This window comes from Xenia sp. Carnegie-2017, unplaced genomic scaffold, assembly GCF_021976095.1.
Source record: "Xenia sp. Carnegie-2017 unplaced genomic scaffold, XeniaSp_v1 HiC_scaffold_14, whole genome shotgun sequence".
Lineage (NCBI taxonomy): Eukaryota > Metazoa > Cnidaria > Anthozoa > Malacalcyonacea > Xeniidae > Xenia > Xenia sp. Carnegie-2017.
The window spans coordinates 5,435,990-5,451,445 of record NW_025813447.1 but is presented as its reverse complement, the minus strand read 5'-3'; the positions used below and the strand labels follow the sequence as shown (position 1 = coordinate 5,451,445).

At 37.5% G+C, this 15,456-nt stretch overlaps 1 long non-coding RNA gene across 1 annotated transcript; it reads left to right on the top strand.

The window, feature by feature from the left end:
- Window positions 1-10,769: 10,769 nt before the first annotated feature.
- LOC124435329 lies at window positions 10,770-11,198 on the top strand. The gene is made up of 3 exons (XR_006945000.1): window positions 10,770-10,815; window positions 10,898-10,972; window positions 11,104-11,198. It is a non-coding gene; the product is annotated as an uncharacterized LOC124435329 (long non-coding RNA).
- The last annotated feature ends 4,258 nt before the right edge of the window (window positions 11,199-15,456 follow it).

Here is a 15,456-nt window from a genome sequence, read left to right as displayed (position 1 = left end):
GATGAATGACTTCAGGAGAAGGCATGTCGCTGCGCTATAAATTTATCATAAGGATTTATCACAGCTTCCGAGTCCATATCTTTCTCACACAAGACCGACGGCACTAGTCCAAGCAAAGAAGCAGCGGTAGTTCTCATATCTGAAACGAAAAAATATACAAAATTTTATCACATGGCCTTTTTCATTGAGCGTTATTACCCGAGAATTTATGATCCAAATAATTGATGATATGATCAAGGAAGGGAATGGCGAAATTTCTCTTATAGTAATCCTGTGGAGTTTCTGACGGAATGTTTTTTCGGTGTCTTTGTTTTTAGCTATTTTTGGCATTGATGGCTATACTTCTACTTGAGTTGCCATTCGTTTTGCTTGCTTGAATATTTTTTCGAAACAATCATCTACGTCTTTTATTTCAAGACAGTAAATTTTCTTTGTTTCATTGATCTTGTATGGTTGGAAAAACATCAAAATAGTTAAAAGTGAAAAAAGTAATAAATTTAGAGAGAAAGGCATTACAGCTCACCATTTCATAAGCATGACATCCACAGCTCTCTCTTGCAACAAAACTGCAATAACAGCCATATGTTGAAAGCTATTGAAAAAGGATTTAAGGTTATTGAAATTTTTGAAATTTGGCACTTTGAAAACACAAGCTCAGATTTGTTTTCGGATTATGTGAGTTATTTTCTCCGTATAAAGCAAGAGAGTTCAGGATTTCCGAGTCGTATACAAACTCCCGAGGACAGACAAAAATACATGGCCGACTATTATGAAAACGAGGGAATACTGTTAAGGCATGATAAAATAGAGTACAATCCAGGTTTAAGAATTGGCTAAGCTATGTCTTAACAGCTTGCGGGGTAAATTTTGTCAAAAAGACAATCGACTAAATACAGAATTCACTAATGATCCTCTACATTTCTACAGACGTTTGAACGGGGCCGACACTGAAATGCACGACGTTGCATCCTTGAATGATGATTTAGTTGAAATTGTCTTTAAGAGAAAGCGCGAGTATGAAGTAGAAAGCAAACTAACAAATATCTTTATTAGAATTTTTACAACTGCATGGGCTAGATTAGAATTTAACAATGTGATGGATCTGTTGCAGCATAATCTTTTATACGTCTATACCGTGAGCTGTATTTATGTAAATAAACCAGGGGATCCAAGGCCACTCTTAGAGGATTACCTGGATACTTTAACAAACGAAATCACTCAAGAACATGCGGTAGGTAGTTACATTACAAGATTTGTATGTGGGGATCCAAAAAATTATGAGTAAGTTGTAAATAATCGAGGAAAACATGGTGAGATACGGGGTTTTACTTTGAATTTTAAAAATAGCCAAATTCTTAATTTTGATTCTATGTATGAAATGATATGTAGCTATGCACGTTCAGATGTCGAAAATAAGAAAGATAAAATAGATGTTGTAAATAACAGTAAAATAACACGAGAAAAAGGGACCGGTCGGCTTGTCAACAAGAAAGACGTAAAGCAGTATCAGATCGTCTACGACAAAAAAATAATTGTCAACTCTGGTGAAGCACAATACCTTACAGATAATATTGGTCACCAACGTCTAACTCTGCTAGTCCGTCTGTAAAGCCCATTATACGACTTCCCGATTCAATGCTTTATACAATGGTACAGCCCACTGCACTAGAGTGTAGAAAAAATCATAGCTGTGTTGATGACAAAGCCAACGATGAGACATGTAGTGATGAAGAAATGGAAAACATTTTGGTGTATAATGATGATGTTAAGGATGGCGATGACGGTGACATGATTTTTAAGAATGAAGAAAACGCAAACGATATTAGTTTATTGGAATCTGACGACGAGGAAGATATGGATTTTGAATCAGAGAACGAATATGATAAAACATTTATAAACGACATTAAAATGTATGAAGATGAATATAACGTTTCTTTTTATCGAAGGTTTAATAGTAATTATTAATTTAACGCTGATTGACATCGTATTAATATTTTCAAAGATAGATTTAAAAGTAGTTAATCCATGTCCATCATATTTTCAATGTTCAATTTATAATAATGATCAATATTTACACCCTCATCATTCTCCAACTGTCTGATATTTTCGCAATTCAAACTTGAAGGTCGTGGACCATTACTTCTTTTGCATTTGCATGATAAACGAAGTATGTTGGATGTTGCATTGCTCTTGGTACTGAGACACGATCCAAGGTTTCCAACATTATTTGTGCCAATAGAATGATGTGAGGGCTTTGAATGTTAATAATTCTTGTTAGAATAATATTGGCATATGCCAAATGCCTTATCAAATCTTTTATACAATGCTAACTATTGCTTACTTGAGTTGAAGAAACCCAACTTTTCACAACGTCTTGCCATGTGAACGACATGATTAACCAATCAATTGATGAAAGCAAATGTTTGCGATTGCTTATGTGCTCAGTGTTTTAGAGCCGAACATCCAATCAGCTTCTTGTTCATTAAGTATTTAACTTGTTTATAGAGTATATTTAATTGATACATGCAAGATGGTATTTAGTCTGTTGTAAAACAATTCTGTTTTCATTTGCAAGACAATGGACGTGCGTTTTAAAACACCAGCTAACTTTTATATTTGCGAGCAAAGTCAATCTGGTAAGATCCATCGCGTTAGGTCGATGCTTAATAACTTGATTGAGTTGTTTACCCAGTTCCATGTATAATAATTTACTGCTATGGCGAACCTCAGATGGAATTTGACGAAATGGTTAAAAGGATACCGAATGTGATTTTTGTGGAAGGGTTCCCTGACAACTTGACCGATATTTTGGAAGGATGTCAAAACTCTTTATTCATAGACGATCTTATGTCAGAATGTTCTAATGACCAACGAATGTCTGATTTATTCACCCGTGGGTCACATCATCGATGGATATCTGTCATGTATTTAACGCAAAATTTATCCCCTCCTAGTAAACAATCAAGAGCGATAAGCCTTAACTCTCATTATATGATCACTTTTAAAAACCTGAGAGATTCTCTGGGTATTTCAACTTTGGCCCGTCAAATGTACACTAAAAATGTCAACTACCTTTTGGAGTCGTTTCAAGACGCTACGACTCGCGCATACGATTATCTCATGCGAGTCAAAAGCGACTGTTGTCAAGGCTCAAGAAAACACCTGAGAGCGCAGGCTAACAAAAAATCTCACGAGCAAAGAAGAAAGAACGTTTGAATCAGAAGGGAGGAAATTTACCGACTGCTTTACTGCCACCTGTTATAAGTGTATTGGGAAGTTTGTCCACAAAATGAAACATGTCAAACGTATGAATCTTGTTCCTGAAGATGTATTTAACAGATACGAAAAACAACAAAAACTTGAAACTACTCCGATCATGATGAATATGATGAATAAAGATTTGCAGCTCTCACATATTCTTCAACAAGACGACGTGAGTGGCGATCAAAAACAAAAACTTTTTAGCGCAAACTTTGAACAATTTCTTAAATTGAAGCAACAGAACATAATCAGATGCCCATGGTACGCGTGGTAGACACTGTTGATGGGAATGAAAAAAACTCAATAAGCGACAATGAAAATCAGAAATTAGTTGACTCTGTCACTGTACAAAGTGTGCCCAAAAACTATGCGTGAGCGGGCGAAAGCAATATTGCAGCGTCTTAGAACACATCGGAGTATAATATCTTAAGACGGTTCGGGACAAGTCAAACTTGAGGGAGTCACCATTCCATAATCAAACATAACAGATCTAATTAGCGATGTTGTGAGACGAAGGAAAAATTTCAATCCTCAAGGGTTTAAAGAATTCTTTCGTGTTTCATCATAAATAAATATTCCTCGAGATTTGGTGAGGAACGATATGAGATGGAAGGAGGCTCAAATGGAAACTTCACCATGTGAAGAAAACGAAACATTTTATCCTAGTTCATGAAAAACGAAATTGACAACGCCCAAAGCTTCCTTTACACACAAGAAAACTCATTTACGTTGGTTAAGTTATTAATATGTCTTGTAAAGATGTTTTCTTTAAAAAAAAATCGCAGTTGATATCATTTTGGTGATTGTTGTCAATTAGAACATGTAAATACAAAACGCAAGCAATTAAGTTACACAAAGAACTTTTTTATTTATAATTAAACACTCCAATCTTTTACAAATAAGCTTGTACTTGACTGATTTCCATCGTTAGGGATTACAACTGTTTCTATTTGAAAATGTTTGTTTACAAATTTCGATACCTTCTTATCGTTTTCAACAGTATTACCATCAAGCATGCCTACAATTCTACTCATATTATCGCCTCGCACTCTTTGGCTTAGGTAAAATATACAATATTGTCCACATACATCGGTCCAAATAGTTTGGAATTTGCGTGTATTAAAATCCCAATCATAATGTTTCAAATAGTCACTAAAGAATTTATGATAAATCTCAGGTGACTGGCCATAGCTGTCGAAGTATTCGGCTTTTCGTTCAGATGGAAAGTAAAATGCAACCGAATGACTTCCAGGTTTTCCGCTGATATCGGTTTTTGCTATACGCCCATTCGGATAGCTTTTGATTACTTTAGGTAAACGATTGCCTGGAAAAAATACCAAGAAATTTCTTGTTTGTAACAGGATCCGATCTCAAAGCAGACGGTATTTGTGAGGTTTCCATTTAACCAATGTAGTCATAGACAACATTCCTCTCATAATCGATAAAGATTACATTCTCAAACTCTCCATAGCAGACAAGACTAACAGCATTAGTTGGTGCTGTTGAGAATTGTATGTCAATGGCAAGATTTCCTTTTTGCACTGTATTAAAATGTTCTCCCGTACTACACATATCAGGTGTCAAATCAAAACAGTACAAAGCAAAACCCTTTCGAAACTCGTCACGAGCAATTCCATTTCCGGCGTTCAAAAAGATTTTCCCAGTGCCAGCAAATTGTGATAGAAGTACTTCTATGTACCTAGGATTGTTACCCAACGACAGCTTGAAAGGCTTAGATGGTAGAGATTCGCCATTTACAGAAATGCCTAAGGATGAAACGTTGAAATGCTTGAAATTGAATGGGTTCATTTTATAAGCGCCATTGAATGCAGCACTTGCAACAAGACCGACGACAAGTGATTTCGGTAACAACCCTTTGAAAAGATTATCTTTTTGCAGCTATGGGTTTCCTGATGGAATGATGAAACTTTTGCAGTCCGCACGCCTTACAAGGTAAACGGATAGGCATTTTTTCAGTGCAACTTCGTGAGACATAGCTCTACTAGGATTCACTTTAACTTTGCAAACTTTTAGATAAACATCCACCAGTTTCACTTTAAAGGCTGCATCGTCCTCGGATTCCATTACGGCAAACTCGTCACTGGCACGGTTCACTACCACTTTCAAATCAACATAGCTAAGCAGGAGGCGTTCACCGAAGAAAACATCACAAAATATAGGGCCTCCCATTTCGACAATTGCACTACCAGCCGTAAACTTACTTCGTGTTTTTAAGCCTTTGTTTGGACTGGCGTTTGCTGGGTCAGCAACCTCCATTTTTGAAGCTTCGTCCTTGTAAAACAACGCAGCTGTCAGCTGGGATGGACCATAATTCAAACGTGTATCGATATATGCACGATAAGGATAAGTTCCTGTCGATTGGGTTACTATCTTCCCTTTCAAAAACACATCAACTTGCTTAAACAAACTATGCAAGAAATTGTCCACCGGCTATACCTTAGCGCCATCATCGAGATTTCCACCGTCGGCTTTCGTTACTTTTGCTTTGACCATCAATATTGTGTTAGACAAGTCAACATAATCTTCTGTACCTTTTGCTAAAAAAGTAATTGGCTGCTTTCAGATACACTAGAGACCGGTGGATGGTCTATCCATCGCCCCTTTTCCAAACTGGTTTGCGTTGAGGGTACGAAATATATATCAAGTTCACTTTTTGTACATTCTGCAGATTTTGGATGAATGAACTCAATATTTAACCCAAAATATCTTCTGCATCTTTAGCTGCTTTATGTCTCTTGGTTGAATGGTAAATGACATGAGAAGACGATGCTTTTCTTTTCAGCCCTTCTTTTGCCTGTTTCTTCTGGAGTTTTCCTCTTCCTGTTTGAGCAAACTGTTGCATACGGTTTACAGCTTTTTTCCCTGTTTCCTTTGCTGCTTGACTAAGACCAGATTTTGCAGCCTTTTTAAAACTTCTCCCTGAGATAACATCGCCCAAAACGTTTGCACCTGTATCGAGGGCAATTTTACCTAGAGATTTTGCGCCGAGTTTTGCCAAAGGTATTGCAGCTCCAGCCAATCTACGAAATAAACTAGCAAGAAGATAACCCATCTGCCCACAACTTTTTGCCAGGTTGCTCCCTTAAAGACAGGTTGCGATCCGTATCCTTTTTGCTGATTGAGATAATATTGAATATAACGCTTTAATCGACTCATATTTTTTTCTTATGTGAAATAAGATGAGGCTTGTTTTCTAAAATGAAGTGTCACTATCGACTTCCCTCGTTCAAATGAGATGGGATTTCCTAACTCGTCCCTTAAGAGAATTTCGATGTCCTCAAAAGAGGAAAACTGCCTTTGTAATTTTACATTGACTTCTCCAACAACTTGCGGTTGTACAATGTTGCAATATACATACATCATGACGGATCCGTGCAAATCAGAAGCTTAAGGGCTTTCGGTTGTTTTTGAAATCTCTACTTCTTTTCCTCCAAAGCCGAGTAAGATCGACATTTATTGATTAAATAATACTTTGTAACCTTGTTTTACATGGACTTTAAATTTTTCTGTTGGGGGGTCAAAGCTCAATTGAATATTTTCTTTTACTTCTTTGTCAAGAGTCTAATTAATTGCTTTTACAAGGTCGAAGGCTTTTTCATACAAGCCATAGCTGACAAATACCGGAGTATGTAGACCTGATTTGTAAGTTACATATATATGTGTATCCAAACCCTTTCAACGTGTACCATGTATGAGGATATGTAATTGAATACAATCCTACTTCCCAATTGCCATTTAAATTCACAACGTGAGGTAATTTTACATGATAACCTGAAACTTTATTATCTGGAAATACAGTGAGAGATGCATTACTAGGTAATGTCAAATAAAAGTGTCTTCCGCTCATCATTGATATAAATTGTAAAATGAAAGAGATCAAGCACACAGTTACGTTTTATATATGTATTTCTGAAGCAGGTACCCAAGATTTAAATTTCTTTGAGTAGCCTGACCATTTTACAAAATATTGTACATTACTCCCTCTGCCCCGTTTCTTAAGTATTTTTTCAATGTCGTAAACATCATCTTTCTTGATGACTTTTTGAAGTTGTTTTTCATAAAACGTTCCTTTAAGTTCTTCCCCATCATAATCCTTCAACCTGTATAGAGGAGGATTACGAGGTATTTTTTGAATTAAGGTGAAAGTTTCTTTTGAAAAATTTGGTAAATACCCCTTCTCAAACTTTCGTTATATTTTACTTATTCGTACTTGATCGCCAGTATCAAACTTATATTTTATATGTATGTTTATTTAGTTTGCTATCCCTTATAGATTTTGTCATATTCTATCTTCATTTTCACTTGTAACGTTAATCGGTTTTTTCTTGATGCTACGATGCATACTATGATTATAAGAATACATCAGATCGGGCAACATGTTAATGTATCTCATCGTTTTATTTACGGTAAAGTAACGCCACATTTTTTGCTTTCAGTGTACGTATCAAACGTTCAATAATCGATGCCTTTGTCTTGTTAAATGTGTTGAACAATGTAATGTTTTCTGTCATGAGTTTCTTAAAGTCTCATTGAAAACTCCCAGCCTTGATCCGTTTGAATGTGAATCGGCTTGCGTCCAGATGATGCTAGAGAGCTAAGCAACTACGTTATATCCGACAACGGCGTCGTGAGACATCGTGGAAGACGGGGGCGAGCATGACGCTCGCGCGTATATTTAAAAAAGTTAAGCAAAGTTCGTAATAGAAAGTGGCGGTAGAAAGTGAACTCTTTTTCATGTCTTCGTTTAAAACAATACGAAACTTTTGTCTTGCGCTTTTTGAAGAAGGTTGCATTACAGAATATGAATTGATCATATTGTACAAGGCATATAAATCAAGGAACCCAGAGCTTCCATTCAAAAATTATGAGCCATTTTGTTTAGATAATCTAAGTGAGGATGAATGTAAAGTAGAATTCCGAGCCAACAAACACGATTTGATTTTCCTCCAACAAAATCTTAGAATCCTGAAATAGTCAAGTGTCACAAAGGACAACATGTTCAGGACTGGAGGGGCTATGCATTCTTTAAATCGTCTTGCTAACCCTTGTCGATTTTCAGACATGATTGGCCGATTTGGGCGACCAGTTCCTGAGTTGTGTATGATTGCAAATACCATCATTGACTTTATTTATAATCATCATAAGCAAAAAACTACAGAATGGAACCATGATCCTTTAAGCTCAGAAAATCTAAAGCCAATGCCATCTATCAAAATCTATGCCAATGCCATCCATGAAAAAGGAGCACCTTATGAAAATTACTTTGGCTTTATTGATGGAACGGTCAGACCAATTTCACGGCCAACAAAACATCAGCGAATTGTTTACAATGGCCATAAAAGAGTTCACTCTTTGAAGTTCCAGGGTGTGGCATTGCCAAATGGTTTGATTACACATATTTTTGGTCCATTTGGTATGCTTATATTATTGAAATGAAAATATTATTGTACACACTATATTGTACAAGAAAAAACAGTCTATAACTCAGGCAAATACTTTCTATATTACAGAAGGAAAAAAACATGATGCTGGTATGTTGGCTGGCTCAAACTTCCTTCAAGACCTGGAACAAAATGCTTTTTCTGTGTATTGTAGACCATTTTGCATATATGGCGATCCCGCTTATCCACAGAGGATTCATCTACAAGCTCCTTTTCGGCATGGGATAATCACAAACAGAATGAAAGAATTCAACAAGCAAATGAGCTCAGTTAGAGTGTCTTTGAATGGTTATTTGATATGTGACCAACTTATTCCGGTTCATGGACTTCAAAAAAACCTCAAAATAGGTCTAAGCCAGACTGGAAAGTATGTCTTGCGCAACCTAGATCTAGCTTGCGCAATTTCGGGAGAAATGCGCGTCCTGACGCGCAGATTTTAAAAAATTTCTTGTTCGCCGCGCATTTGTGAAATTTGCCGCGCAGCGCGAGAAATTATTGCGCAATATCAGCACATGTGCGCTGCAGCGCTGTTGTTTCCGTTGAAAAAAATTGTTGCCTGTTGAATGTCAATCTTACAAGCTGTTTTGACAGGCAAGTTCCGTTAATTGGTTGGTAAGCCAATAAGCGTTTGATGACTAGAAATATGATATCTGAGCAGATTAACTACACATTCTTTGCTTTCGTTTTTCGAGCTTTCTCTTTTTAAGCGACTTCAAGGCAAACCATATCGATTCTTCGGTGTATTCTACGGTGATACGTGATATTTAATTAAACCAACTTGGGGTGTTCAAATTTGTAAGGTGAGTACACGTAATGGTTTAGTAAAATCAAAAGTACTGATACAAAATTACAAATGATAAAAATTCTGAAAGCATTAACGCTTCTAACACTAAACGCCCGGGAAACAAGTTATTATTTAACAGTTATGTTTTTTGTGTAACCTAAAAGTAGTGGTACGAAAGGATTTCTTGTATTACAAACTACAAAGCATGTTTTAATACATTTAAGGCAAATAAAATTCACAATCCTTACATAAAACATATTGATAAATGAAGCAATTTATAATTAAAACCGGTTTGCTAACGAACTAACAGGGCTTAGCTCGCTATTGTTTGGTGATAAAGCGAGATTTTTGACAAACTTTTTATCTAATTGTTTATTTATTTTACTAGATGGCTGAGATTCAAGCAGTTAAATCAGGTAAATTCACGCGTTACAATAGCCGAAAATTTTCCTAACAACAATATACACAATATATATCAGCCATTGGTTGATTGCAGGAGCTGATTCGGTGATTCCTCGACAATATTCACTTCTCACTAAGAGTACCAAACCAACATTTGTGTGTTGCTAAAAACTAGTGCTGCTTGCCTTTGATACCAAAAAAACGTTCATTACATTATCTTAACTTATGTTTTCATTGTTGTTGCCTAATTACTAGTTTGCGTTTCATGCAAGAAGGAATGTGGAAGCCATTTTTGCAAAGTTTGCAAAAAAACGTGCCACGCAATTCCGCCTAGCTCAACATCAGCAGGTGATGATGAAGGTTTTGGTGCCCAGGTCTTGTGTAGAGGCTGTGCAAAAACTGAGACAGCAGCAGTGGCTAAAAATAAGCAGCAAACACTGTCTAAGGAAGGTAACAGAACAATTATCTAGTGTTAGAACGTTAGTCGTGTGTAAGAGTGATCGTGTTTGCGTCACATAGAAAAGTGGCACGACATTGTCAGTGGGTTTTATAAAAACAATAGTAAACAACCAAGATTGGCTATCGACACATTTGTAACCATAAAAATTGTGTGTTATAGAGTTTCAGTTTGCCAACATGTTTAAAAGACATAGCAAGCAGCAGAAAACAGGACCAGAAGGAAAGCGAGCAAAGAGTGGACACGAGAAAACCCCAATGGGCTTTTGCTTACTTTGTTTTAGGCAAGGCAAACGCAAGGCAAACGCAAAGGGAACAAGTCCTCTCTAGCAAACCATTTAAAAACTCACAGCGACAAGGGCGAAAAGACCTTAGCAAATGACGCTATTAGAGAAGATTCCCTCTTGCTAAATCTGCGCTACAGGCGTACAAAATGCTTAAATCGGCTAGGTAATGAAAATCAAGTTCCCAATTCCCAAATTGAGAACTGCACTTACATTGTGTATGTTTTCTATGTTAATTGTATTTTCAGTACAAGCCAAGTGCAACAAAAGTGTGGTGGCGACGGAATGGGAGAACGGATAGAAATTATGGAAGTCGATGAAAGGTAGCTAAATTGCTCATTCCCTGCGTGAACCATAAAATAACCGAATATCACAAACTGCATACATGTTATATAATACATTTTTTACATATACAGTGATAGCTTTTAAAATTATGAATATTAAATTGTTTCAGAGAGCTTGGTAAGGATACGGCTGGACATGCAACTGACGAACTTTCGTGCAAAATCGTTTCTGGTGTCAGTGAATCTGAAAGTTGGGAGGAAACCGATGAAAAGATGAGAGGTTTGTTAGTGAAATACGGCATTTTTCTTGCATTATAGTATCAGATTTTACGACATTTTGTCACGATATTTTGTGAAATTTATGCCATAGTGGTTGAAAGTGTTGACTTTTAGTTCAAGGCTTCCAATAATTCACTTGTTCGGATAAGTAATTTCTACATTACAAATTTCTTAAGTCGTTTAATATTAACGATGAAATCATTAAGTATTTCAACGTCTTCTGTTGAATTTCTTAGTACATATACTTTTCACACAGTTTGCAAGAAAATTTTAATGTTGGCTTTTTAACACTTTCATTGTTACAGCGAAGAGATTGTGAGAGTTAATGCAGTAAGTAAGACGAGTAAGGCTGCCTCTATTTCAAACACCAGCCGTCTTAGCTATCAAAGCTCGCTTGAAGTTTTCTTCCTTCAATTTTATCAAGTGAGCAAGGCGACCTGCCATTTGATGTGGACGAACTTGCGGAAAAATTGCTACTAAGGTGGCACAAAAGTTGAGTGGTAACCCTAAATCAGCCCAATCAACAAGTTCAACAACTACATACAATCCCACATCGAGTACCGCACTTCGATCTTCCAATTTGATTGAGCTTGTGGATGAAGTGGAAGATTTTGAAATACTAAAAGAAGAGAACAGCTGGGTGCTGCAGTGTCGAACGTGTCGAATTTTTAAACTCTTCCCGTGTTTCCTTTTCGTCATCTTTTAATCGACCTACTGGCAAAGCAGACGGATCTTTGGCATCTGGTTTACATATGTCAGATGCCTTGTATGAACAGCTAATTGCAGGCAAGTGTGAAAAATGGTACAGCCAAAAGCAAGCGTGTCATCGACATCTTCTTTCTTTGACCCACAAAACGCTGATGACCACATGAAGATGGTAAAGCAAGGGAGGTCAAGGGAAGTACTTGTTGCAAAGAATCAACTCCGTGCAGCTCTTGGTGTTGTGAAAACAAAGTCAGCTGCAGTTCATTATGAAGCACGAATTGCTGAGCTTCAAGCTGCTGGTGCGGATGTTGGTGATTTTTGTCATTCTCGAAAATTGTTTCCAGACATGATCAAAGCAGCATGTGCTTACATCGACATGAGAGCAGCCAATTTTCTTTCTACCCTCTTCCAAACACAGGAATGCCCCACATTTTTATGTTACAGCTGATAAATCTACCAATCATCGCATCACTAATCAGGTTACTATCGTTTGTCCAGTTGTAAATGGTAGTCGCCGAGGCATTGTCCTTGACGCAAGGGAGGTTTACAGTAACTCTGATGCAACTGGTGGTACAGGTGATGCTCTAGCTGCATCCATTTTTAAAGATCTTGACGTGCATGTTGGTATTAAGGATAATCGGCTACTGCAAGTGCAAGGGCGAGTGATGGATGGACAATACGTCAACGAGCCGTTCATTGCAGGCATGAACGAGCCTGTATTTGAACTTTGCATGATGATCTGTCCTGCAAAGAAAGATTCTGGTGGCCTGTCCAATGGGACCCTGCCCATTGGTTAGATAAAGTATTTAGTCAGCTCAAGGACTCGCCTTTCGTTGATCGTTTGCTGAGAAGGATTGCACTTTATCATCAACTTTTAGTCGTGGTAAAATGCACAGCGTAGCGCGTCATACTGCTAAGGACTTGAATCTTCCGTTTCGAGTAACCAACGCATTTGCACATCAGCGGTTTTGAGCTCCAGCTATCTATCTTTAAAGAATCTTGCAGATAGTTTGAAGTGTACATCGAGACTTTCAAGGACCACGACAATAGAGAAGAGATGGGTTACAAGTTATGTGGTCAAGACTTTGTCCATGATTTGCTTGGTGTACTCGATTTGTTGTGGCCCTTGGTCGTCCTGATGCTGCAAGCGCAGGCTGAGTGGTATCCTGGTTGGAAGTTGTGCTCTCATGTTCCTTTGGTAAAACGACAGATGCAACGTTACATCGAGGAAGTATCTAAAATTGATCCTGATGACTTTGTTTGCCCAAGATTAAGCCAGCGAGTTCATGAAATTCGAGATTACCGCTTTGGGCAAAGTGAGTTGGAAACTGGTTGGTTTGTCGTTAGAGAAGGCGACGGTAAAGTGCCAGTGGATTGGGTAGCAAGAGAAATGCAGGACAGTGTTCATGATCTAGAGAAGCTGGCTGCGGATGTCATTAGTCAGATTGATGTTCGCTACACCAATAGCTTTTCCGACCTCAACAGAATGCTATCAAAGTGTTTTGACTTTGGACGACTTTTCGTGGTTTATGCGGTTTTCGTTCGGAAGAAAAAAGTCCAGTAAACAACAGGGAGTTTTCTGAACTTGGAGCTAATGAGTTTAGACGATGTGTAAACTTTTCCTCACAGATGCCACATGTTTCTGAAAAGAATTTTGAGCTTTGTAGCGAGCTATCATCCACAGTGTTTTGGCGTCTAAAGAAAACACTCATTGCCGTTGTTTGGGGTGATATGCTACACACTCACTTCCCTAATTTTTCAAGAAGATCTCTCGATGACGAAGGAATTTTTTCCTTGCAGGATGTGGTTTTCGAGGAAGGAGTCTTTGTGACTAGGTTCCAAGAAGGTACACCAAGGCAGTTCACCCTTTCTGAGGTCTTCGAAGTGACGCTCAACAATGGTAAAATGATTGACGTTCTTTTTAAAGAAGAGGCCGTTATTGAATCTTTATATAACGATTCCTCATTTTATTCAGCTGTCGGCCAAGAGTTTTGTCTCGTCTTTGACATATTTTATGCGAAATGCGGAACTGAGGCTGTTGCCGAATCTTTTTACCGGGTGGTGGATAAGCAAGAAATGGATGGTGGGCAAAGCATAAAAGTGCTAATGAATCGTGCTAAAGTTGATTGAGTTTACCATCTGTACTTCAATGCGACGCAGCACTGAACGAAATGGCAAAACTTTACATCAATGGGGACAAGGAACGTGGTTTGTCCAGACATATGATTCCTGTTTTTAGAGACCGACGAGCATGGCAAAAACACGAAGGAGAGATGTCCAAGGTTTTGCAACGCATCATAACATCACGCCCTAAGCTACCTTTCCTCTTGTAACCTTAGTCAAGCGTCAACCAGTATGCTTCGTGCAGTTATAATCAAAAGTTTTAATCCAAATCTGGCAGCAGATCGTAATTGTTTATCAATTGAAAAGCTCCCTTGCTTACCATCTGCCTGCTGATTATAAACAATTATTAACTGAAAACCTTTTCTGTCCACAATCTGGCTGCTGATTATAAACAAAGATTAACTGAAAAATCTTTTTTGTCCACCACCTGGCTGCTGATTATAAACAAAGATTAACTGAAAAACTTTTTGTCCACCACCTGGCTACAGATTATGAACAAAGATTAACTGAAAACCTTTTTGTCCACCACCTGGCTACTGATTATAAACAATAATTAACTGAAAACCTTTTTCGTCTAACACCTGGCTGCTGATGATAAACAATTATTAACTGAAAACCTTTTGTCCACCATCTGCCTGCTGATTATAAACAATTAATTGAAAAACCTTTTTTGTCCACCATCTGGCTGCAGATTATAAATATTTATCAACTGAAAACCTCCCTTGCTTACCATCTACCTGCTGATTATAAACAATTATTAACTGAAAAACTTTTTTGTCCACCATCTGGCTGCAGATTATAAATATTTATCAACTGAAAACTTCCCCTGCTTACCATCTGCTGCTGATTATAAACAATTAGTAACTGAAAACTTTTTGTCCACCATCTGCCTGCTGATTATAAACAATTATTAACTGAAAACCTTCTACTCCACAATCTGGCTGCTGATTATAAGCAATTAGTAACTGAAAACCTTTTTGTCCACCATCTGCCTGCTGATTATAAACAGTTATTAACTGAAAACCTTCTACCCACAATCTGGCTGCTGATTATAAACAATTATTAACTGAAAACCTTTTTGTCCACCATCTGCCTGCTGATTATAAACAATTATTAACTGAAAACCTTCTACTCCACAATCTGGCTGCTGATTATACAAAAGATGGTTCCTGATTGATTTGTTTTTTTTTTGACGACGTATTTGACGACGTCAGTAAATCATATTTATTTGGTGCCTACCTTTTATCGTATCATACGCTGTGATGAAACGATGAAACAGATGAATGATAAACATACGTGGTACGTTGGTCGTTCGACTCGTTACATAATACCTAAGGTAAAGTGGCATTTTTTTGTGATTACACATGACACATCCTCACGTTGTAAAAGGAGAGTTGCAAGCTCCAACTTAAGGT